General features: G+C 27.9%; 1 long non-coding RNA gene across 1 annotated transcript; it reads right to left on the reverse strand.

Annotated features, from left to right (window-relative positions):
- Positions 1-16678: 16678 nt before the first annotated feature.
- On the reverse strand, positions 16679-20087 carry LOC136082251 (uncharacterized). Its single transcript, XR_010639525.1, has 2 exons — positions 19741-20087; positions 16679-18996 (listed from the first exon to the last, which is right to left on the reverse strand). It is a non-coding gene; the product is annotated as an uncharacterized LOC136082251 (long non-coding RNA).
- Between the last annotated feature and the right edge of the window lie 2637 nt (positions 20088-22724).

The following is a 22724-nucleotide window of genomic DNA, read 5'->3' on the forward strand; positions in this document are numbered from 1 at the left end:
GCAGATTCTCTTAACAGCGCCATTTGGCGTATATCTATGTCTATGTAAAAAGTTAGTTTTAGTAAATTTTGAAATAATTTTTTTGTAGTTAGCTTTGTGATTACTATTTCTACTGTTATTATGTTTTTTTTTATTTGATTTTTTTTTTTTTTTACTTTTTATATATATATATATTTTTAATTAATTAATTTTTAATTTTATTAATTATTGTTTTAGTGATGCTGTTTTCTTGCTATTTTATACAGTTTATAACATTTATAACATAAAACGCGTTTAAAATAAAACGAAGTATATTGTTCTAATTAATAAAATAAATAAATTTTTATGTTGATGTTTTTATTCTATTGTTTTGCATTAAAGTAAAAGAAAAAAAGTTTGGTCTAATAAATCGAATTATATTTCCTGAGGTTTAAGTTTAATATGCTAATATTATTTTTTTAGAAAAAGATTTCTTTGAACAGAAGTAAAACAATTTATTTTTATTTATTACTTTTATTTATTTTTTATTTATATTTATTTTTACAAACTAAGAAATGCAGCTTAGCTTGCCGTTCAAAAGACGATATTCCATTTAAGTCTTTTAATTTTTGATTTTTCAAGTTTTTACATGTTTTGGAGCCTTGTGGCATAATCGAAAATTCAGAACCCCGGGTTTTAGTTTTTTTAATATAACAGTTATGGAAGCTATTCGATCGCAGATTATAACTTTGAGAAAATGATGACGAAAATGTCTAAAAAAGAATTTGGTAGCAGTTTGAACACCAAGAAACTTTGCATTTTTTTTCCGTTTTATTGTTATGATGTAAATGAGCAACTCTGGAATTTTTAACGGTAGAGACATTGATTGACCTGTTTTATGAATTTAGATGTAGTTAGTTTTTTCACAGTTTAAGGATAGCTTATTTGCTCTAAACCTAAGAGCTATAAAAAATTATTCCTAAAATTAAATCTTTTTATATATATATATATATATATTCGTCATTATTAATATAAGTTTGTACAACACTTTACCGTGAAATATATGACTAGAGCAGTAGAAGACAATAGTCTTATCATCTTGCCCCATTTTTGTCGTTGACAAAATATAACAAAAATATAGACCAAATACAAATATAATAAAATATTTATAATACATATAATTTTTTTTTTTTTTTTTTTGTTGTTGAACTTTTTGAACTTACTTGGTTATTTAATGAACATCATTAAATAACCAAGTAAGTAATATAATAGAATTTCAAGAAAAAGTGAAAATTTAAAATAAAAAAGGAAAAATTTTAAAAATAAGAATAAATTTTAAAAATAAGAGATTGTTTCATTAATGTTGAGGTCTAGTAGCTGTTGTTTTATAACGCATTTAAAATGTTGGAATGAGTTTATCGTTTTTATTTTGTTTGTTAGAAATGAGTTCCGGAATTGGGGTCCTCTGCTGGATATTGAGAACTTAGATTGTCTTAAAGAGGTTTTCGGAATATAGTAGTTCTTGATAGAGTATTTTGTTTGATATTTGTGATTGATAAGGCAAAAAAAGTTATGGAAGACTTCAGGGACCAGATCATTTTTGAGTTTAAACATGAACTGAAGAATGCAATAGATATTTTGTTCATAGATATTAAGAACTCTCAGTTCCTACATTAAATGTTTAGAATTGGCATTTCTATTTGCGTTTGTTAATATACAGCATGCTTGTTTCTGTTTTTTATATATTAAATCTAGTTTTGATTGGTAGGTACTAGCCCAGACAATATTGCAGTAGTTAATATAGCTATGTATATATGCAAAATAAAAACTTTTAAGGCATGCATTATTTAAAATATATCTGGTTTTATGCATAATTCCAATGTTTTTAGATATTTTGTTTTTTAATATATTAATGTGGTCTTTCCAGCTAATATGTTCATCTAAGAATACCCCGAGAAATTTGACTGAGAACGCTCGATTTAGTCTAACTTTGTCTAATAGAATATCTGGAAGTTTTAATGGTAGTTTGTCTGAATTGTATAGTTTTGTGAAAAAGATCTAATTACTTTTCTCAATGTTGACAGAAAGTTTGTTTGCTTTAAACCAATCGCTTAACTCTTCAAGTTCCTGATTTACTGTATTAAAAAGTGTAGTAATGGTATAGAAAGCTTGAGTGTCATCTGCGAAAGGAATGAAGTTCAATATACTGGAAGATAAAAATATGTCATTAATATAGATTAGGAAAAGCAGAGGTCCTAGAATAGACCCCTGGGGAACACCACATGTGACGATTTCAAGGGGAGTGTATGTTTTATTGTAGAATAAGGCTTGTTTGCGGTTTTTTAGATAGCAACTGAACCATTTTAAATTTTTATTTTTTATACCATAATTATAAAGTTTGTATAGAAGGATCTCGTGATCAACTGTATCGAAAGCCTTTGAAAGGTCGATAAATACTCCAAGGGTGTGTTTGTTTTTGTCGAAGCCACTTAAAATTTCGTTAACTAATTTTATTACAGCATGTTCAGTTGAGTGGCCTTTTTTAAATTCGTATTGGTTATTGTAGAGGATGTTATGATTTTGGAGGTATGTAAAGAGTCTATTATACATTATGCGGTCCAATATTTTTGAGAAGCATGGGAGTATGGAGATGGGTCTGTAGTTAGATAAAGTCGAGTCATCTCCGCTTTTAAATACTGGAGCTACGCGTGCTAATTTTAGGCGGTCAGGAAAAACTCCATTTTTTAATGAGAGATTAAAGATATACATTAGGGGATACTCAATAACGTCATAAACGTTTTTAACAACTTTAGAGTCTTTGTCATCAAGACCAGAACTTTTTCTGGACTGTATGGTTTCAAAAGCATTCCAAAGCTCATCAAGAGATAAGTCATACTCATCCATTGTAAAGTCTACTTTTAAAGTCTACTTGTAAAGTCTAATTTTAAATTACTATGGTTATAAAACAAAGTTGTGTCATCAGCATACATTATTGAAGATACTATAGATGATGCTTTATGCATTACATGGATGTAAATTAAAAACAATAACCGTCCTAAGATTAAGCTTGAGAGATCCCACACTCAATATCAAGGACACTTGACTCTTTATTTATAACAAACTGTTTTCTGTAGGTCAGATTTTTACCCATTATACATTAGTCTTTTGATAGCATAATGTTTTAATTTTGATAAGATGTTGTGGTCAACTGTATCAAATGCCTTTGAAAGGTCTATTAATACTCCCAGTACACGATCTTAGTAAGTTCAATGATAGCATGCTCTGTTGAACAACTTTTTTGAAAACCTCTATTTCCTAAAGTTACGCAGCGAGTTTGCACACATCCACCCTAAAAAATTTTTTGTGGTTTTAAAAACGATGATATTTTTAATTTTCTTAGTTGCTTATAGTTATCTAATGGATTCATTTTAACGCATATAAATTTTAATTATTATTGTTTAGTATTACATATAAAGCCATCAGTACAAATAAAACACAAAAGTACTATTATTTATATAAAAAAAGGTTTAAATTTTTAATTTTTTACTGGCGCAGAGCCAGTACAAATTTTGAAGCGCGGCTAACTAGGGTTGAGTATACAATTCCCTTTATGATAACAAATTTTTGGATTTTTATGTTTTAATTGAAAGTTATTTTATTTATGTTTTAACTTTTATTGCCGTTTAATTATAACTGTATTTACTTTTAAAATATTTTTAAAATTACAAATTTTTAAAATACCTTTAAATTTCTTTTTTTGTTAAAAACTTAAATAAATTTAACAACCTTTCCATTCATTTACTTCCATTTTGTACATTTTATTATTTTCAAATCTTTTATTAAGATTTTAGCGCTTTCATTTTTATCTTTAGAGTAAAAACCTTACTTACCTTAAAATATTATTCTGCAAGCATATAAGCATTCTTGCATGATAAACAGGTCCAGGTTTTTAAAAATAAAGCCTTTTAAGATACCGACGCAGAACTCATAAAACTTTCATTAATCTGTTATAACATTCACGCTTATAACTTCAGAGCGAATAAACATCTTTACTGACTGAGGTGTAAATTGAAGTAATGGCTGTTTATGAGGAGTTTGATAAGATGCAATTTTTTCAATAGCTCCCTTTTAAAACTTAAAAAATTATAAAACTATTTAATTTTCATATAGTTAAGTTTAATATTACCCGTTGTGCACATCACTGTTGATTCAACGTTGACTGAGTGCTTCCGAGCAGTGTTGATTTACCGTTGACTGAGTGCAGAGTTTTGTTAACATTTGCAACGGTGTTTTACAGTTGTTCCGTCAACGATGAATCACTGTTGCTTTGTTATTGTTAATTTAACGTTGGTTGAATGCTTTTTATTAGTGTTGATCAACCGTTAGTTGACTGCGGAGTTTTGTTTACATTTGCAACGGTGCTTTAAGGATTTTTAACTGTTGATTTCACTTCGTTAATGAAATTTAATCGTTTATAATTAAAAATAAATACAATATAAAGTAAATGAAAGTATATAATTACTCATTTAAGTAATTCTATAGTTTTAATTATTTTGTGTTTTAATTATATAATAATAATTAAGAAACAAGGAAACGATGAAGCGCATTTTTTATATTATTGTAACAAAACTATAGATATATAGTTTTATGTATACAAATGTATGCATAAAACTATGTATATATAATTTTGTTACAATAATATAAAAAATGTATATATACATTTGTTATGCACAAGTTTTATGTTTACAAATGTATACATTTGTTTTATACTTGCTGCGTTTATTACAACGATTAACTAAATTTTATTCGTAATTTATCTTAAAAGAGTATCCTTATAATAATGTCCTCTAGATCCTCAAGGATTTTCTTATGAAAAACTTATGGATACAAAATAATTTTTTCCGTTTCTATTTATCTAGTAAATAATTAGAAACAGAAACAACATTAATTAATAAGTAAAATATTATCTGCATTTTAAGTTTATTTTCAAATAAAACGATGTTATTTTTTATTTTATTGCTTTTCTGTCGTTTGACGTTTATATAGCGTGCCATGCATACGCAACCACTTTCCTATGGCGGTTGTTATGTCGCTATCTTTAGCAGTTTTATCTTGTAGTTTGATAGCATCTAAAAAAACACACAACATAAACAAACAATGATGCATCAAAAAAAGTAACAACCCGAAATAAGTAAGAACCCGAAATAAGTAACAAGTATTATAATACGGCCGGATTTATGCCGAACGTTTATAGGAGCCCCACAGCACGGCCTGTGGTGGATTATGTGTTAAGCAAAAATAGGCAGTTACCTAAAGCCCGGATTGAATATAGGACTGTAATTTTAGTATAAAGTTAGAAAATAAATGTTAGTTACTTTACTTTGCTTATTGACTTCAAAAAAAAATAATCTAACGTTAGATTATTTTTTTTGAAGTCAATAAGTAAAGAAGTAAATAACGTTTATTTTCTAACTTTATACTAAAATTACTAAATGTGTTGTTATACCTTTTATATTGTACAATATAAAAGGTATAACAACACATTTTGTAATTCTAATTAAGCCTTCTGCCTAAGGCACGAAATAAACCCGCCACTGAAGAGCATTTTAATGACAACCGATGGAACTTTTAAGGGTTTAAGTGTTCAAAACAACAAGGTAAAAACTCAAAGATGTACTTACCAATAATAGCAGAAAATAATACTGGGCACTTTTCACAAAATGAGATTTTCTGATTACTGTCTTTTATGTTAAAATGACATGAAGCCTCGTCGCTCATCAATTTTTTCATGACATTGTAAGTCATATCTATGGTAGATTTTCCACCCACATTACATACTGATTCTACCTGGGGAAAAAAAGTTGTTAACTTTAAAAACGACACAAAATTCAAGGTAAAAAACAACTTAAGCCAAAAACAAAAATAATAATGTACAACTTCTCACTGCATAATCCTTGTTTACTATTAGTTGACAGATTAACTTCCAGATCCAAAATTTCATTAAAACTTAGTTTTGACACATGTAATGGTTCGACTAAAGATTTTAAATCATTCTGCTTAAATGAGACTTTGAAGTCATTAAAGTTTTTTTCTATTCGTGCTATTGCTGCTAACATTGTTCTTTTGAAGGCTTTAAAAAAATTAAGATAAATTTAATTTAGACTTTTTAAAAATTAAGATAAATTTAATTTTAATTTACTAGCTACAACTAGGGTTATAAAATTACAGGAATAAAATTACTAGATTTGTTCATAAAGAAATATTAATTGAACTTTTTCTTACTTTGATCAGAAATATGGTCTTTATCTGTTTCCCCAGCATTCTTATGAACTTCTTTATTAATTGCTTTTTCACAAGTTAACTAAAGAATGAGTATAGTTATCAGTTAGTTTGCAGATAATCACAAAAATAAAAAAATTTCTGCCAATAAAAATTTTTTTTGTAAAAAGAAGTCAAAGAAACTCAACTAAAGACTACTCCTTATTATTAAATTCAACATTACTGACCCCTTCACTGGAACTATTTGCTGCAGAATTGCTGTATGAAGATACACAAGAACCATTATCTGTAATTTATTGTTAATAAATCCATCAGTATGAAAACTTCATTCATCAGTATGAAAAAAGAACAGAAAGAAAACAAAACTTTAATGAAACTGGATTTTTATAATATATAAACATAATCTTTACTGTCTTATTTTGGAAATGGTGTACTGGAAAAACAGACTTCATCCTCACTTGTTTCTGTATCCATTGACTTCTTTTTTTTTGATGTTCTGGCATTAGCAAATCTTTTTTCTAGAAATGAAACAAAAACCTTAGTTGTACTTATTGTTATTTCTTTTTTTTTGAATATTTAAATTTATTCAATTGATAATTTTGAAGTTGATCTATACATAAGAGTTACTTCAACACTACAAGTACTAGTTGTGGTTGTCTTGACTAATAACAGTAACATTCAATATAATCTGATTCAAATCAAAAAGTTTCATACAAGAAATACATTTAAAAAATGCTCACCGAATTGGTTTTGATATGCAAATGAATAAATTTGGTTGTACTTTCTTTTTCCTAATTGTGGATTGTGATCAGATTCAGATTCTGAGCATGTTTTAATAGAATCACAACTGATGTAACTCTCTAAAAATATACTAATTCACATAAATAAAATTCATTTAAATTTAGTATTATTTTAATAAATAATGAATTGAATTCCCTTATAAATACCTGCACTCCCAAAATTTTGTATTAAAACAAAAAATAACCAATTAGTTCCAGGATTTTGGCAACATTTAATATGTGGCTCTACATCTTTAGTATTGCAAGGCCAACGAATAAACTCTTGTCCTTCTTCTTCTTCAATCCAGTTGGTTGGCACTGTGCCGTATTGGATTTTACTCCACCCATTTGCATGTGGTTCTACCCATTTTACTTTAAGAAAATGCCATAATTGTCGGAATAATATAATATAAGTGTCGGAATTGTAATCTATTTACAAAAAATCTTTTTGTAATATATATTTAAAATCAAAAATCAATTTAAAATAAAAAGAAAAAAGGTATTTGATAGTATTGATATGTGAATATTGACATTATTGGGTTTTTAAATATATTCAATAATTAAAAAAATATATCCAATAATTAAAATTACAACTTCAAAACAAAATTAAATACTTAAATCAACTAACCAGTTAAAATCAATCAAACAATTAAAAACAATCAAACAGTTAGAATCAATCAAACAGTAAAAAATAATTCCAAGACATTAAAACAACAAAAATGAAAACAACAAATTTACATATACATTTATTTAATGTATCAAATGTCACAATGAACTAAAGTCATAAAAACAAAACCCCCTTTTGAAAGAGGCATAATGATTGCTTTGGAAAAAAGTGCTTCTTTTTTAAAAACATGTTCAGTATAATTATCAATCGTAGATATAAAAAAGATGTTGTATGTAGAAGACAAGTCTGGTTCATTAAAATAATGCGAGAAATATTTTAATTTGATTAACCTTCCAAGGAACATATCTTCACCAAGCTTTTTTGTTATAATTGTGAACTCAGACTTTGCAATAAAAAAGAAGCTATTTTTTTTCCCTGTACCAATTTTAGTTGTTTTTTCTTGAGACGTCACATTTTCATGGAGTTGTGACTTTTCTTCTAACCTTTTGACAGTCTGAGATATAACATATGTCCCTGAGTGTACCACTTTTTTTAAACATCCTAATTAATTTTCAAATGGATAAGCAGATAGCTCATTTAAAGACTTATTATGATTTAAAACATCATCAGCTATGTGTATTAGAGAATGGACATTATAAGATGAAAAAGTCTCTCCATATAGTATAACAGCCTCATTAGTAAACCAATAAAATAACTTTTTGGAAAATATTACATAACGTTTTTGTTTACAGAAAACATTAGAAAGAAGTATACGCGTAGCAATTGACAAAGCAAGAAACAAATTGTATTCTTTACCAGAGATCTTACCTTTTAGTACAACTAATCCAGAGTACAAGAGAAAGAAACGAAACTCTACAGCCTTCAAATATAACAAGTCATCTAGTTTTCTTGCAGTACGTTGAAATTCTGAAGGGGTCATTTCTGCAATAAGAAGCATTTCAGCTGATATTTAATCAATTACATTTTGGTTTAATCTATGATGTTGATGGTCTTCTCACCCAGTTGTGTAACAATCTCTTCACCACTCCTAAACATATCAGATGCATGTAATCCAATACAAATCCACTTACCATAGAAAAGTCTTAAGAAAGTAAAGGAGAGAGTGGTTTGTGTTGATGTAAATCATAAACACCACAACTAAACTTTGCATCTGTTCTAGGTGGTGCAGATGTGCCTAACAGCCTTACACCTTGTTTAAATGAACCATGCTCTTTACATCTTTCACAAGAGTTGTATCCACTGTGACCTTGAATACACTTTAAAAATGCTCTTGCTGGAGCGTCACATATAAAAGCAGTTAAACAGACAGGAAAATAAATATTATTATGCTCATACCCTTTATTTAACAAATGCTTCATTTCTTCAATAAACTCCTCAAGGTAGCAAGAAACATTGTTAGGTTTAATTTCACCATATTACAGAGCAACCAAATATGGAGAACTTTTATTAACTTTGATCAAAATTGGCCAAAACAATTTGCATTGACTTGAATATACCTTCACTCCATCTATATTGACTGTCAAGTCTAAAGACTTCTGTGTATCTTTTGAGAATGTTAAATAATATAATAAAGCATTAGCTTCTGTTAGATATATGAAATCACCGCCAGCTTTTTTAATAATATTCATATTGCGTAATGTTTTCTTTAATGTTCTGTTATCTTTTAGTAAACTTGGTACAACACTATTTAAATAAATTAAAAGCTCATTTAACGGAGCAGTTTTAATGTTATGTTTTAAAGACCACGTTCGTAGAAAAGATATGGTTGTTACATCTTGATTAGCTATTTCAATATTTTCATTTACATCTGTTGCACTGATGTATACTTTTTCATTATCTGAGGAATCAATATCAAAGGGAACACAGTCATCTTCATCGGATAAAGTATAATTACTAGAAAAATTATTTATGCTGTCAGAGTCAGAGGAATAACAGTTTTTAAAATTTTGCTTAGTGCAAACAATATTTTCAATTAGTTTTTGATGGTTAGTTTCAATTGGAATTTTCTTGATGTTTGATAATTCTGCAGTAGAAACTGCTGAAGTAGAGCATGATGAAGGAACTTTTTTGTCTCTATTCTTATCTTCTTTTAATAAATCATTAATCTGACTATTTTTATAGCGCCAGTCTCTCATGTAATGCTTAAAATAACTTTAAAGTTAAATATACTACTGATTATGATTTTTTAATCATAATCAGTAGTATATTTAACAAAATTTGGTAATTTTTCAAGTATTTGCTAATTTTATCATGAAATAAAAATTATACGCTTATAAGAATATTCTAAAACTAGCAGAAAGCAACCAGTAATATGGGTTATGGTCGGTCTGTTACATAATTAATTTATAGAGGCTATTTTCCACAATTTAAGGTTGTGAAACCTTAACTAATACCCTTTTAAAAAAACGCCTTTAAATTGAAAAAACTAAACAATCTGTAAAATTAAGAAAATTGTCTTGAAAACTTTAGTTTAATTTAAAAGACATCATAATAGATTTAAAATATTTTCATTAAAAAGCAAAATAGCAAATACTTCAAGGAGCCAAACTATAAACATTAAAGATAAAAAATCAAATTGAGATAAATAAATTGCATTTATATAGCTAAATATATTGTCTTGCTTTACAGTAAATTTTAAAAGCAGTGAGTTCAATAAATTAAACTACAAATTAATTATTTTTAACAATAGAATGTAGCATCATTATATTATGATAATTGGGTAATGAACCAATTTAACTATATTTAAGTTTAATTGGTGAAAAACAAATAAATTTTAATTAAAAAAGATAAAAACAAATTAAATATACAACATAATATATTATTAAAAAAAAATAAATTACAAATTACAAAATTTAACCTTAACATACAATAACTTGTGACATGATTAAAATTTACCAATCACGCATGTATAAATGTGTGGTTGGTAAAGTTTTACTCGCGCTGAAACGACGTTGAAGCAACAGTGTCCTGACAACAGTTGTAAATGGCGATTTTATCACCGTTAGTTTATTAGTGTTAATTCGTTGATCGCCGTTGATCACCACTCAACATCACCGGATCAACGTTGAATCAGCAGTGTTGTGCACAACGGGTAGTACCACTGTTTAAAATTCATATAATATAATTACAGGGTTTTTTGCAGTGACACCCTATAAGTAAACTTCTTTTAAAATTTTTTTCAAGTTGACATTCGAATCAAAATTTGAAAATTCGAACCGTTATCTGCACCTGAATTTGAATTTAAATATTAGATGATATATTGGCCTCATATTTTTACCAATATGGATTCCTTACTGCTACTACATGATTTAAGAGAGGTTTGTGCTGCATACTGTAAATGAGGGCTAAATAAACTTAACTTCATTTCATGTCTTTGTGTTTGAGTCGTTTATGTCTACGTGTTTGAGTTGTTTATGTCTATGTGTTTTAGTTGTTAGTGTCATACGCTTGAATAAATGTTTTTATTTATGAAAGCTTTTGAATTAATATTTTAACTGTGTTACTTATATAATTTATAAGATATTTATGTATATATATATATATATATATATATATATATATATATATATATATATATATATATATATATATATATATAATATTAAAATATTTTAAATGAGAAATTACAACTTTATAATGGCATTATATAGTTATAAATTATTTAAAAGTTTAAATTATAAAGCCATTATAAAGTTGTTTTTTATCATTTAAAATATATTAATATTATTATTTGATCTATTTTTTTCAAAAAGATATTGATCACTCTTAAACACACAAGAATTGTATTTCCGGCAATATACAACATTTATCAATAAATATATATATATATATATATATATATATATATATATATATATATATATATATATATATATATATATATATATATATATATATATATATATATATATATGTATATATATATGTATATACATATATTTATGTGTTAGTTATATAATTATTATATCATAACACTTATTTTATTTTTTTTCGAAAGCTTTTGAATTAATATTTTAACTGTGTTACTTATATAAATTAAACATTGTATGAGTATTTTTTTTTTATCAGTTATTAAAGTACTTCAATAGTTTAATGGTTTTGTTACAAAGCACCGCGGAAGAGCATTTAACCAGGAGGTTCACGTCTTCAGTCACCACAAACACACTGACTATCATAAACACACTAATCACCATAAACACCACAACCATTAAGTTCAAATAAAGTATTAACACAAATAATGACTTTAGTGTAGATTTTAGTGAAAAACCTTATGTAATTCAAGCTGAAGAAACAAAAAACACCAAGATTGTGCATTATTTATTTTTTTTATAATTAAATTCAGTTGGGAGGTAATGCAACAGGTTTAACTTCATGTTTCAAAATACATAAACGCATGTTGATGTTATAGATATTTTATTTTTAAATTTAAATATTAATGTAAACTCCATTTAAATTGCTTAATTATTAAAAAAACTTGAACTATGAATTTTTTTGGGGGTTATTACGGCGCTTCATAAACTTCTTACGTTCTTATCACAGTGCACCGCAAAACTAACTTAGGAGTTAACTAGGAAGTTCACGCCTCCTTTTTTGCTTATGTCTCTTAATTGCCTAGAGCCGGCATCGAACCTCTGAACTCTTGGTTCTGAGCCAGAACTCTAACCACTGCGCCATGGCTGCCGAAATGCAGGCATCAAACTACTCGGTATTAAATCGGTAATGAATATACCTTAGATTGTTGATGGGTACTCGTGCACCCGGGCATCCGTCCGTTGGTTACTTCTCTGATAGCATTACCAAATAATGGGTAACCGCCATTTGATAAAGCTACCCAAGAGTTATTTGATTTTCTGATTTATAAACCCACTTATTATTCCATGCGTTATGTTTTCCTTTAGATAAATCAGAATTCCTTCAACTTCACTCTTGTTTATTAGTTTCGCACGAAACTAATAAACAAGATGAGTGTTCAAAACCTGAAAGATAGAAAATATAAATACTTGAAGCTCATTCAAAGAAATCCAAGCTTCAGTTAAAAAATTATATTTATATGTTTTCATTTTCTTTCAGATTTTTTTTTTAAGGTATATTGAACAGTTTATTTTAAAACTAAAATGGTAAAAAATATAAATAAGAAAATTTCATCATTTTGTAACAAAAAAATATTTTGTAAAAACTACACGCTTTTTTTAATAAGAAACCAAGCAAAAGGGCTAGAACTAGGAAGTTTTATATTTTTAAGGTTAAAATCTTCTCGTAGTAAAAGTTTCCTAAAAGTTTCTAAAGTTTGTTCATATATACTATTTCTTTTACAAACGAATAGAATTCTATCTCGTCCATGCGCAATATTACTGGATCCCATTCAATTACCCGTGCAAATTAAAAACTCTATTAAACTAATGTTCTCCGTCGTAGATGATACGTTTTAACTTTGTGTTATGTCGATGTGATATGTAGGTGAAAAATTAGGAAATATTCCTCGAACCTTAATAAAACAAGTTTCTTATTGAAATGTAACTTAGCATTAAAATATTCTACGACTAGTTTCCTATAAAGATGTTTCTTATTAAAAAACAAAAACAAAACAAAAAAACGTGAAGTTATTGTTATTTCTTTTCATACTTTACTTTTAAAACAATTTCAATAAAAACTAAGCATGGGCGTTTGACTGTCCGTTAAAAACCGTTAATTTCCGTTACGTTAAAAAAAATTAACAGAATTTTCGTTAAAATCCATTCCGTTAAAATTTATTAACAGTAATTTGCTGTTATCGCCCGTTCATTTATTTTAACGGTTATTAAATTCCGTAAAGGGCCGTTAATCAAAAGATACTGCAAAACAGATATGTGGGGGAAGTTCGCGTACCTAGGGCTTCGTTGTACCTAGGGCCACCCTTTATTTGAAAACTATATATTTCTAAGTTATGCTTTTCAGTCAGGTGGTTAGTTTTAAATCTTTATTTTTTTATCCTATTTTGATTTTCAGAGAACGTTGTTACAGCAAGTTTTAATCGGAAAACGTATTTTGATGGTCTTAAGTAATTTTTTGCTGCTTGTATCTTAGATTGTTTTACAATGCTAGAGGAAATGCTTTTCGATATGTTCTTTTATGTTTTATTGTTTGTTACTTACGTACTAAATGCAATGTTAAATAAGTTTCCTCTCAATCCAGGTTTGTTAATAGAAGAAACTTTTTATAAGGCTATCAAGTCTTGTACCTAGGGCCATGTAGTTTGCTTGTACCTCGGGCCGTATGTGCGCGAAGAATTTGTTTGATGACGAGGTAGATTGTTGAATTTTTGTTGGTGCAAAATTTTTTTTTTTTCGCGGTTGCTTTGAGATTGAAATTTTACGCGAAGAGATCATAATTTTACGCGTGGAGATCATAATTTTACGCGTAGACTTATTTGTCAGTTTTGTTAAGAACTATTAGTCAATTTTTTTTATTTTTTTAAGTGTTGCAATCAAGTAACACTAGATAAATTTATTGAAAATAATCAAATTAATTTTTAATTGAGTTTATGTCTATCTTTGTTGTCAATAGTTTTTAGAGAGCGGCCCTAGGTGCAATAGCTAGCGGCTCTTGGTACAATAGGTAATGTCCTTAAGTTCAATTTAAAAAAAGCTCATTGTACCTAGGGCAACTAATTTTTAAACCCTTCTACGTAACGGACTTTTATAATTTAAACCATTATACCTATGTTAATACTAAGTAACTAATTATTTAATTAGTACAGAGGTGTGATCATACCAGTTTCATCATTTTTAAACAAGTCTGGGGCTTTGAATTTGATAATTGAAAAAATCCGACCCTAGGTACACAAACTTCCCTTATATTTTTGAAAGCCAACAAAATAATATTGAAACACATAGATATAGTTGTCCATATAAAAATTAAAAAAATAAAATAATGTTATCACTTTTCTTGTTTATTATTCACTAATAATTTATACAAAGACAAATGAGTTATTTTGAAGTAGTATCTTCAGGGTTGGACTAGCTCTAAAACATGGACCAGGAAAGCCCAGCGGGCACACGACGTTGGGATAACGTTGAAATTACGTTGATTGACGTTGATCGACGTTGATCAACGTTATTTCAACGTCATGAGGGTGACCACCCTCATTAAATATTTCTCTTTTATTTATAATAAAAGGATGGGTGACAGTTTTTTCTATAATCCAATTAACGGGGGGTTGTATCGACAGACGATCTCTCACCCAAATGAAACAGCCCGAGGTTTTTTCAAAAAAGGGACATAGTTCTAATATACGTCTTTTCACAAGTTTTTAGGTTTTGTTAAACTTTCTTTATTTTCAAGGAGATTTGGTTAAAAAAACGGCAAAAAATGTATTAAAAATGTAGTAGATAATCATTTTCAATCTTCTTGAGGTTATTTGATAAGTTTAAAGGAGGTTTTTAATTATTTAAGGTTTTTAATGAAGAGCGGGAACCCTGTAACACAATAATAAAATAATACAAATAAAGAAACGATTATGTTTAATAACTAATGAGGTATAATAATCTAAATTGTTAAAACTTTTTTTAGTAAAGAACTATGTTTTACAACTTCATCAATAATGTTGTTGTGTGTTTTCTAAAATTTTTCTAAAATATCTTTACTTAAATTCATTAAGCTTAATGAATTTAAGATCTTAAGATCCAAGCATCCAAGCAATTGATGGGATATTGAGATCCAAGCATTCAAACCGTCAAGTGATAAACAATTCCGTAGACAATTTTTTATATAATTTAAGGTAGAAAAACTTTTTTTCAAACTTACTTGAGTGCAAGACATAATCAAGATATATTTATAGGCCAAAAATAAATGGCTGTACGACTCAAAAAATAATCTGTGCCGAAACAAAAAAGTTGAAACAACAAAGAAAATAATTAAAAGAGTATTTGTTTTGCAGTTTTCTTGTTCAATTTCATTTTTTTCCAAATGTAACTTTGGTTGCTCAGTGTCTTCATTAGTGTAATAACTTGCATAAGCTTCAGTTTACCCCATTTCATTAGTGTAATAACTTGCATAAGCTTCAAGTTTACCCCATTTTTTAGGAAAATCTTCAAATTCATCTCTTAAAACCGTAGAATTTTCAAACCCAAGTACTTTACTAATTTTAAAAAGAGCATTTTTTGGTAATTTTTTTTGAAAATTGACGAGGATCTAAACAAGAAAAATCTGAGAATATTTCTAAATGTTTAGCAAAACGTTGCTCAAATTTAGAAATAACTTTATCCGTTGCTGTGTTATGAACATTAAATTTGTATAATTCAAAAGCAGTGTAATTTGCATTATTGTTACCATTTTCACCATCCATTGTTTTCTTTTTACGTACACGTGTATTTGGAAGAGAATCTTGAATATCAACTTCAAAACCATTTTCAATTTCAATCAAATCACTAGCCCAAAAAACAAAACTTTTAGCAGCTATTAAAACATTTTCAACATTTCTGGCTTCACTTTTTAGACACTCTGACGTCGAATTTACCATCTGTTGAGCTAGCAAAATAAACCAGCCGTGCGTCTGCAAGTACTTAGATAAAGGTGTTGTTTGCTGAAATATTTTCAGATATAACTTATTTCTGATGATTACTAACAGAATATATAAGTTAAAAGTTGTAACTAAATGTATGCCATAGTGAACTAAAATGTGTGTAGTAATAATTATAGTAACATATTGCATAACCAGGGCCGGTTTAAGGATTTTTTTTTGTATCTGCGAGATCAAGGTTCGGCGCCCCTTATTATAAAAAAAAGTGTAGTCATTTAAAACTCTAAAACGTATTTTTAGGGTTTAATATTTTTTTAAGTTTTTAAATAATAAGATGAGTATATTTGTATGTGATAGTTTCTTAAAAATTAAATGAACAATCAAATATATTTTAGTAGGGTAGGTTATATAAATAAACCAATAATTTTTCACGACAGTTGTAATAAAAAAATCAAAATACAATGGTATGCGTATCATTAACTTATCATAAAATGTGTTTTCGGTAAATTGCGCATACTTATTAAAACCCCTAGAATACATTACAAACATAATATTCTACTAAATGTTTACCGTACATTACTTAAAAACTGAATACATAATTGAAAGCGCCGTAAAATTAAATTTTAAACAAAGAAATTAACAAAAAGATATATTAAAAAATATATATAAATAAACATGTTGTGAATAAAACTATCCAATGGAATATATTTTTTAGGTAGATTAATAATACAAAGTGACATAAAATAATAAACATCGTAAAATAACTTTTATAGACAATGTAAACAGCAAATCTAACATTGTATTGAATAATAATTTTAAAAAGTTGTAAAGCCTTTAACAAACACAATGCTTTTAGAAACTTTTAGAAACAAACTTTTCTTGCCTTAACTTTAGCAAAATCTTTAAGAAATGAATCGGTTTCAATTGTACTCAGAACCTGGTGTTCTATTGCTAATGTGGCCATCCCACTAAGGCGGTCCTGAGAAAGAGTCGATCAAAGGTAATTTTTGATAATTTTTAATTTAGAAAAACTTCTTTCTCCACTGACCACTGATACAGGGAGGGTAAGCAAAATTCTCAGTGCTACATACACATTGGGAAAGATGTGAATCAAGCGTTTTTTTGTAATATAAGACAGTGTCGTTTTATCGCAGCTATCGTTTGGCAACATTGGAGCTAAAATTACAATTTCACAAAACAGTTCATTCCCATTGATGTCACTCTTGCTATCAGCTGTCAAAATGGATTGCAGGTTTTTTCACTTTTCTTTAATTGCATATGTTTCACATTTGTCTATTTTTTCAAGTTATAGAGGAATTCGAAATGTTTGCTGTGATTTTCCATCAGTTCAAATCTTTCTGACAATGAATTAATTGCAGTGTCTAAAACTACAAAAAAGAAATTTACTTTGAAAGACTTTTTTGCCGACTTCACAGGTTCATCTTTGCTTTCATAGGAAAATTGCCTTTTGATCTTTCTTGGCCTAACCACTACTTCGTCAGAGAAATTTGGATCGATATCCAGTTTTTCGGCTAGTTCCTTTGCATCTGTAATAACGTTATTCAGTTCATTTTCTGATCTCAAGTTCTCCAAAAAATACTTAACACTTTCAATTAGTTTCAAAGCGCTCTGCAAATCAACAGTTTTCATCTGAAGTGTTTTGCTTATCTAATATTTTTTCCATCTATGGTTTGATCCAGAAAAAAAGCTATAAAGTTCCTGTATATTGTTGAAAAAGTTAACAGCTAAAGTGCAGGAAAGTGCTGCATCATTGACAATAAGGTTTAATGAATGACTTCCACAAGGAACAAAAAAAGCTCGTAGGTTAAGGTCAAGGATCCTTTTTTGTACTCCTACATTTTTTCCTTCATATTTGATCCATTATCATAATTTTGGCCACGCATATTTTGTAAAGATATTCCTTTTTTTGAAAGCTCGTCTAACAAGCAAGCTGCCAACCCCTGCCCAGATATATCTGAGACCTGAACAAATCCAAGAAAATGTTTTCTTACGTTTACTTCTTCACCTGGAACTGCATAGACAAACCGAACTACAATAGTCATTTGTTCTTTACGACTTAAGTCAGGAGTGCTTTTTTCAGTTCACGCACGATATGCTCTGTAACTTTACAGGAAAGAAGAACAATAAACTCATTTTGAATTTGTTTACTTAAATAATGCACGTGAGTTTCTTTGGCAGTTATCCGACAAAGATGTTCAGAAAGGACAATGTCAAATTTTGAAATGTGTTCAACAAGTTTTAAAAAGTTTCCATTGTTTTCTTTGAAAACTGTTTCACTTGTTCCACGAAAAGCTAATCCTTGAGTGCCAAGAAATTGCACAATACAAACAAGTCGTTTTAAAACTGCATACCAATGGTCAGTTTCAGCTTGAATCATACGTTGATGTTGGGAATCTATAGTGTTGCCTAATTGCAATCTCGTGGCAAGTTCTCGATAAGAAATGGTCGCATTTCCGTGGGAGGTCGACCTTTCATGTGTACATGACATGACATGTTTTGCCAATCAGAGTACCCTCTGTTCCAGAAAGATATATGTCATCAGTACTAAATAGCATGCAAAAAAAACAAAATACTTAATTTTTAGATATTGAATACACTAGCCAATCCCTGTCAATGTCTTCTCCGTTTGGCAACTTAGTTTTGTAATTGACAACTGTGAACCGTCTGCCTGAGCAACAGTCAATAGGAAAGTTAATTTTTTTAACCTGCACGGGTCCTTTTACAACAAGCACTTGACGAATTTCATCTGTGATTCTGGCTGGCCACATTCAGCAGTCTTCAAGCGAGTCCCATGATAGTGACGAAGTGACCGCATTTTCCTCGGCACCAGAGTTCTGAAACAATAACGATGATTATTTTACTAAATGAGGTTTTATACAAAAACAATAATATTTTTAAAGTTCATTTTTAATAGTGGATAAAGGATGATTATTACAAAAGTTTTTAAGTGATTTTTCCAACTTACATAACCCTACTTTTTTCACTTTTTTAAAATGGGATAGAAATCTTTTGTTTGTAAAATTTGTCAAAAGTATTTTTTTATATTTTATCTTTTATTTTTGTATTTTTGTTTTTTATTTTTACACCAAAAAATATTAATTTGCCGTATTTATTATCATTTATTTTATTTTGTTTACTAATTTCCAGAATTGTAATATATATTTATATGCATACAAATATACAACCGTATTTTGATTTGGTTTTTTTTAACTCACTTATTTGTGTGAAGAGTTTAAATAAAACTATTGTAAACATTTAACTAAAAATAAAGTTTTTAAATAAATAAAGACTAACGTGGTGGAAAAGTCCGCTTAAATTCTTTGTAATCTTATACAATTTATGCTTGTTTAAGCAATAAACATAAATAAATGGAAAAAAAAAAAAAAAAAAATACCTTGGCATTATTTATTTATATTTTTAAAAATATTTAAAATTTGCCGCAGATTTTTTTAACTAAATTCAAAATAGATTTCGATTTTAAAACAAGACTTGGTACTTTCGAAGGCCTTTGACTGTATCTGTATATGATTTTTTTTTCATATGCATATAAACTAACAAATTCAAAATCAAGCACAAACCTTAAATGAAGATGGTGAACTTGACGTACTCGTACTTGGTTGGTAATGTAAGCGTTCTCTTAGAGAAAAAGACTCAACTGCTTCTACAGAAATGTCTTTTTAAAACTTGAGACTGTGGATTTTCTTCTGACATCTTCTGCTCTTAGAGTACAAGTTATTTTTTTTTTTTTTTTTGTTATGACTTATAAATATGGTTGAAAGTACACCCAACACCCAACATCAATAAAAAAAGTGTTGTGAAAATAGCACACAATAGTTATTAAGGCTTAAATAACGGTCTATTATCTCTCTAAATTATTATTATTGTATTTATTAACTAACTTGATAATAATAAATGCACTCTTGTATTATTTCTTACCTGAAATTGATGCTGATTATCGTTTACATCTTGTTTTTCTAATATAGAGAAAATTTACTCAATGCCTTTGCTTGTTTTTTGTCTTCTCTCTCCAAATCTGATTTGCGTTTTCTACAAAATAAAACCCGAAGGTTTCTTTTTTTCCGCTTTAATAACTCACTCACTTATTTTTTCAAATATTTAACAAACGATTACTTTTAGCTGTAATTGTTTTTTCATTTAAGTGCTGAGCAAATACTTACAAAATCAATAGTTTAAAATATAAACTTTGGCACCCCTAATATGTAAATATAGAGTTACAATAAACATTTAACACGCAAAAACACGATTTAAATAAACAATAAACTAACAAACTTATTCTTTCAAACAATCATCTAACTACTACTTTTTGATTTAATCATTTTTTTCATTGAAGTGCTGAGCAAATATTTACAAAATCAATAGTCTAGCATATCAACTTTGGCGCCTCTAATATGTAAACAACTCACTACTTGTACGCATTAAAGACGCTAAATATTATTTTTAACTTTTACTTTTTCAATCTAAATTAAAACTTCAAAAAAAAACACAAAAAAAAACGTTAGTTACGCCAGCGCGACGCCCCAGAAAAGCCGGCGCCCTATGCGACCGCATAATTCGCATAGCCCTTGCACCGACCCTGTACATAACAGTAAACCGGATAACAATATGCTTAAATTTAAAAATGCACAAATAGCATCGTGAGAGCCGAGAATATATCCGCAAAAAAATATAATTTTAAAAACAAGACGTATTTTCAAAAATATGCTTTGTTGACGTTTTAGTGGTTTCTTCTTTTAATATCTTAATCTACCAGTTTTATGGTATTCGTGACACGTCATTAAATTATACTGTCATAATGTCTTATGTTTATTATTAATAAGATATGAGGGAATTTCAAGTGGTAAAATACTTTTTTTACTAAGTACAGTAACAGGCGGAAGCCGGCAGTCACAGCCACAAAAGATGCCCGACCTACCGGGAAATTTCCCGGTGTCCCAGTGGGCTAGTCCATCTCTGAGTATCTTATACTGGATGTTGAACCCTCAGTAAGTTTGTAGACTTCTCGCAAATTGCATGGGCAACTAATAATAAAGATGGTGAAGTACTTCACCATCTTTATTAGTTGGTTCTTTTTCAAAATCTCAAATAACAAAACTAGTTTCTGGCATTTTGCATACAAAAGGAAACTAATATTTAAAAGATATGTCATAAACTCTCTTATAATACAAATATGCTTTTTTTTATATTATAGTAAAGAACATTTAGAAAATAAACACAATAATCAAAGTTTATCAGTGAGAAACACTTTTTTTATAAAAAAACCTAAATTTTTAATTTAATAAAATATATTCTAAACTCAAGTTATAAATTTGTCAAATGTACAAAAACGTTTTAAATTTTTGCTTAAAACCTAATATTAAAATAATATCGCTTTTAACAAATGTACAAAAATTTTTTCGTATAAAATAATATAATTTTTGCTTTTATAAAATTTTCGCTTGTTTAAAATGTTCAAAATTTACAGTTCAATAATGGAACTTTGAGTTTTGAAATTTTTGCTTTTTGTTATTCATTTGATCGAATTTAGAATAAATAAAAGACATTTTTAATATAATAATGATTAAATGAGAAATGATTAAATAAAAGTATTTTTGTCTTCAATTCAATCAAACTTCAATTAAGGTGGCACACAACTGAAAACAAGTTTTTTTTAAATAACCAAAGTTATGATTTTTTTTTTTTTTTTTTTATGAGAATAAATTTATATTAAAATAAAATAAAAAACAGTTTTTTTGTTTTTTTAATTTTACTATTCATAATGGCCAAAAATGTGTTGTAAAACACGTGTTTTTAGTAAATCTTCAAAACCTAATAACTTGATTTTGTCTCAGCAACTCGAACTAATATTTTAAACATAGTTTCCTAGGCATATTTTACCCTGCTTGACCGTGGCATTTTTTGTGATTAAAATTATTTTACAAAATATAGCATTTTTAACAAAATCACCTAATATATATATGAAACATCAATAAAGCCAGCACTTTAAACGTCAATATTTCATTTTTTTTTATAGATTTTTGTTAAAATTCTGAGGGTTAAACTAAGTATTATATTATAATAAACAAATTCTGAAAATTTTATTATGTAATAAAGTTTCGTTAGTGAGAAAATTTGTTTCAAAGTTTAAAAAAATACATATTGCCAAAAAAGCAAAAATAAGAAAAAAATATATAATAATAACATAATAAATATCAAAATCCACCAAGGATGTAACTACCATTTGTGTCTTTTATTTTATTAAATCATGGTTAGTGATTGTATTTTACTATTTTGAATTCATAAAAACTCAAATGTTGGATGGTTGCTAAGGCGTTGTTAGGGAATTTAATTTTAACCGTCAACTACTAAAATGCTATTAAATCAACTTTTATATCATTTTTAAGATTAATTGTTTTTGTATATTTTGAAGGAATGATTATAGAATCAAAATACCAAAAAAACAAAAAATTGATTTTTTAAAAAAAACTTACTTATTTTCAGTTGTGTGCCACCTTAAGTGAAAGAAAAAAGCAAATAACAAAGAATTTTAAATTAAGAAAACCAT

Source organism: Hydra vulgaris, chromosome 07 (assembly GCF_038396675.1).
Source record: "Hydra vulgaris chromosome 07, alternate assembly HydraT2T_AEP".
Lineage (NCBI taxonomy): Eukaryota > Metazoa > Cnidaria > Hydrozoa > Anthoathecata > Hydridae > Hydra > Hydra vulgaris.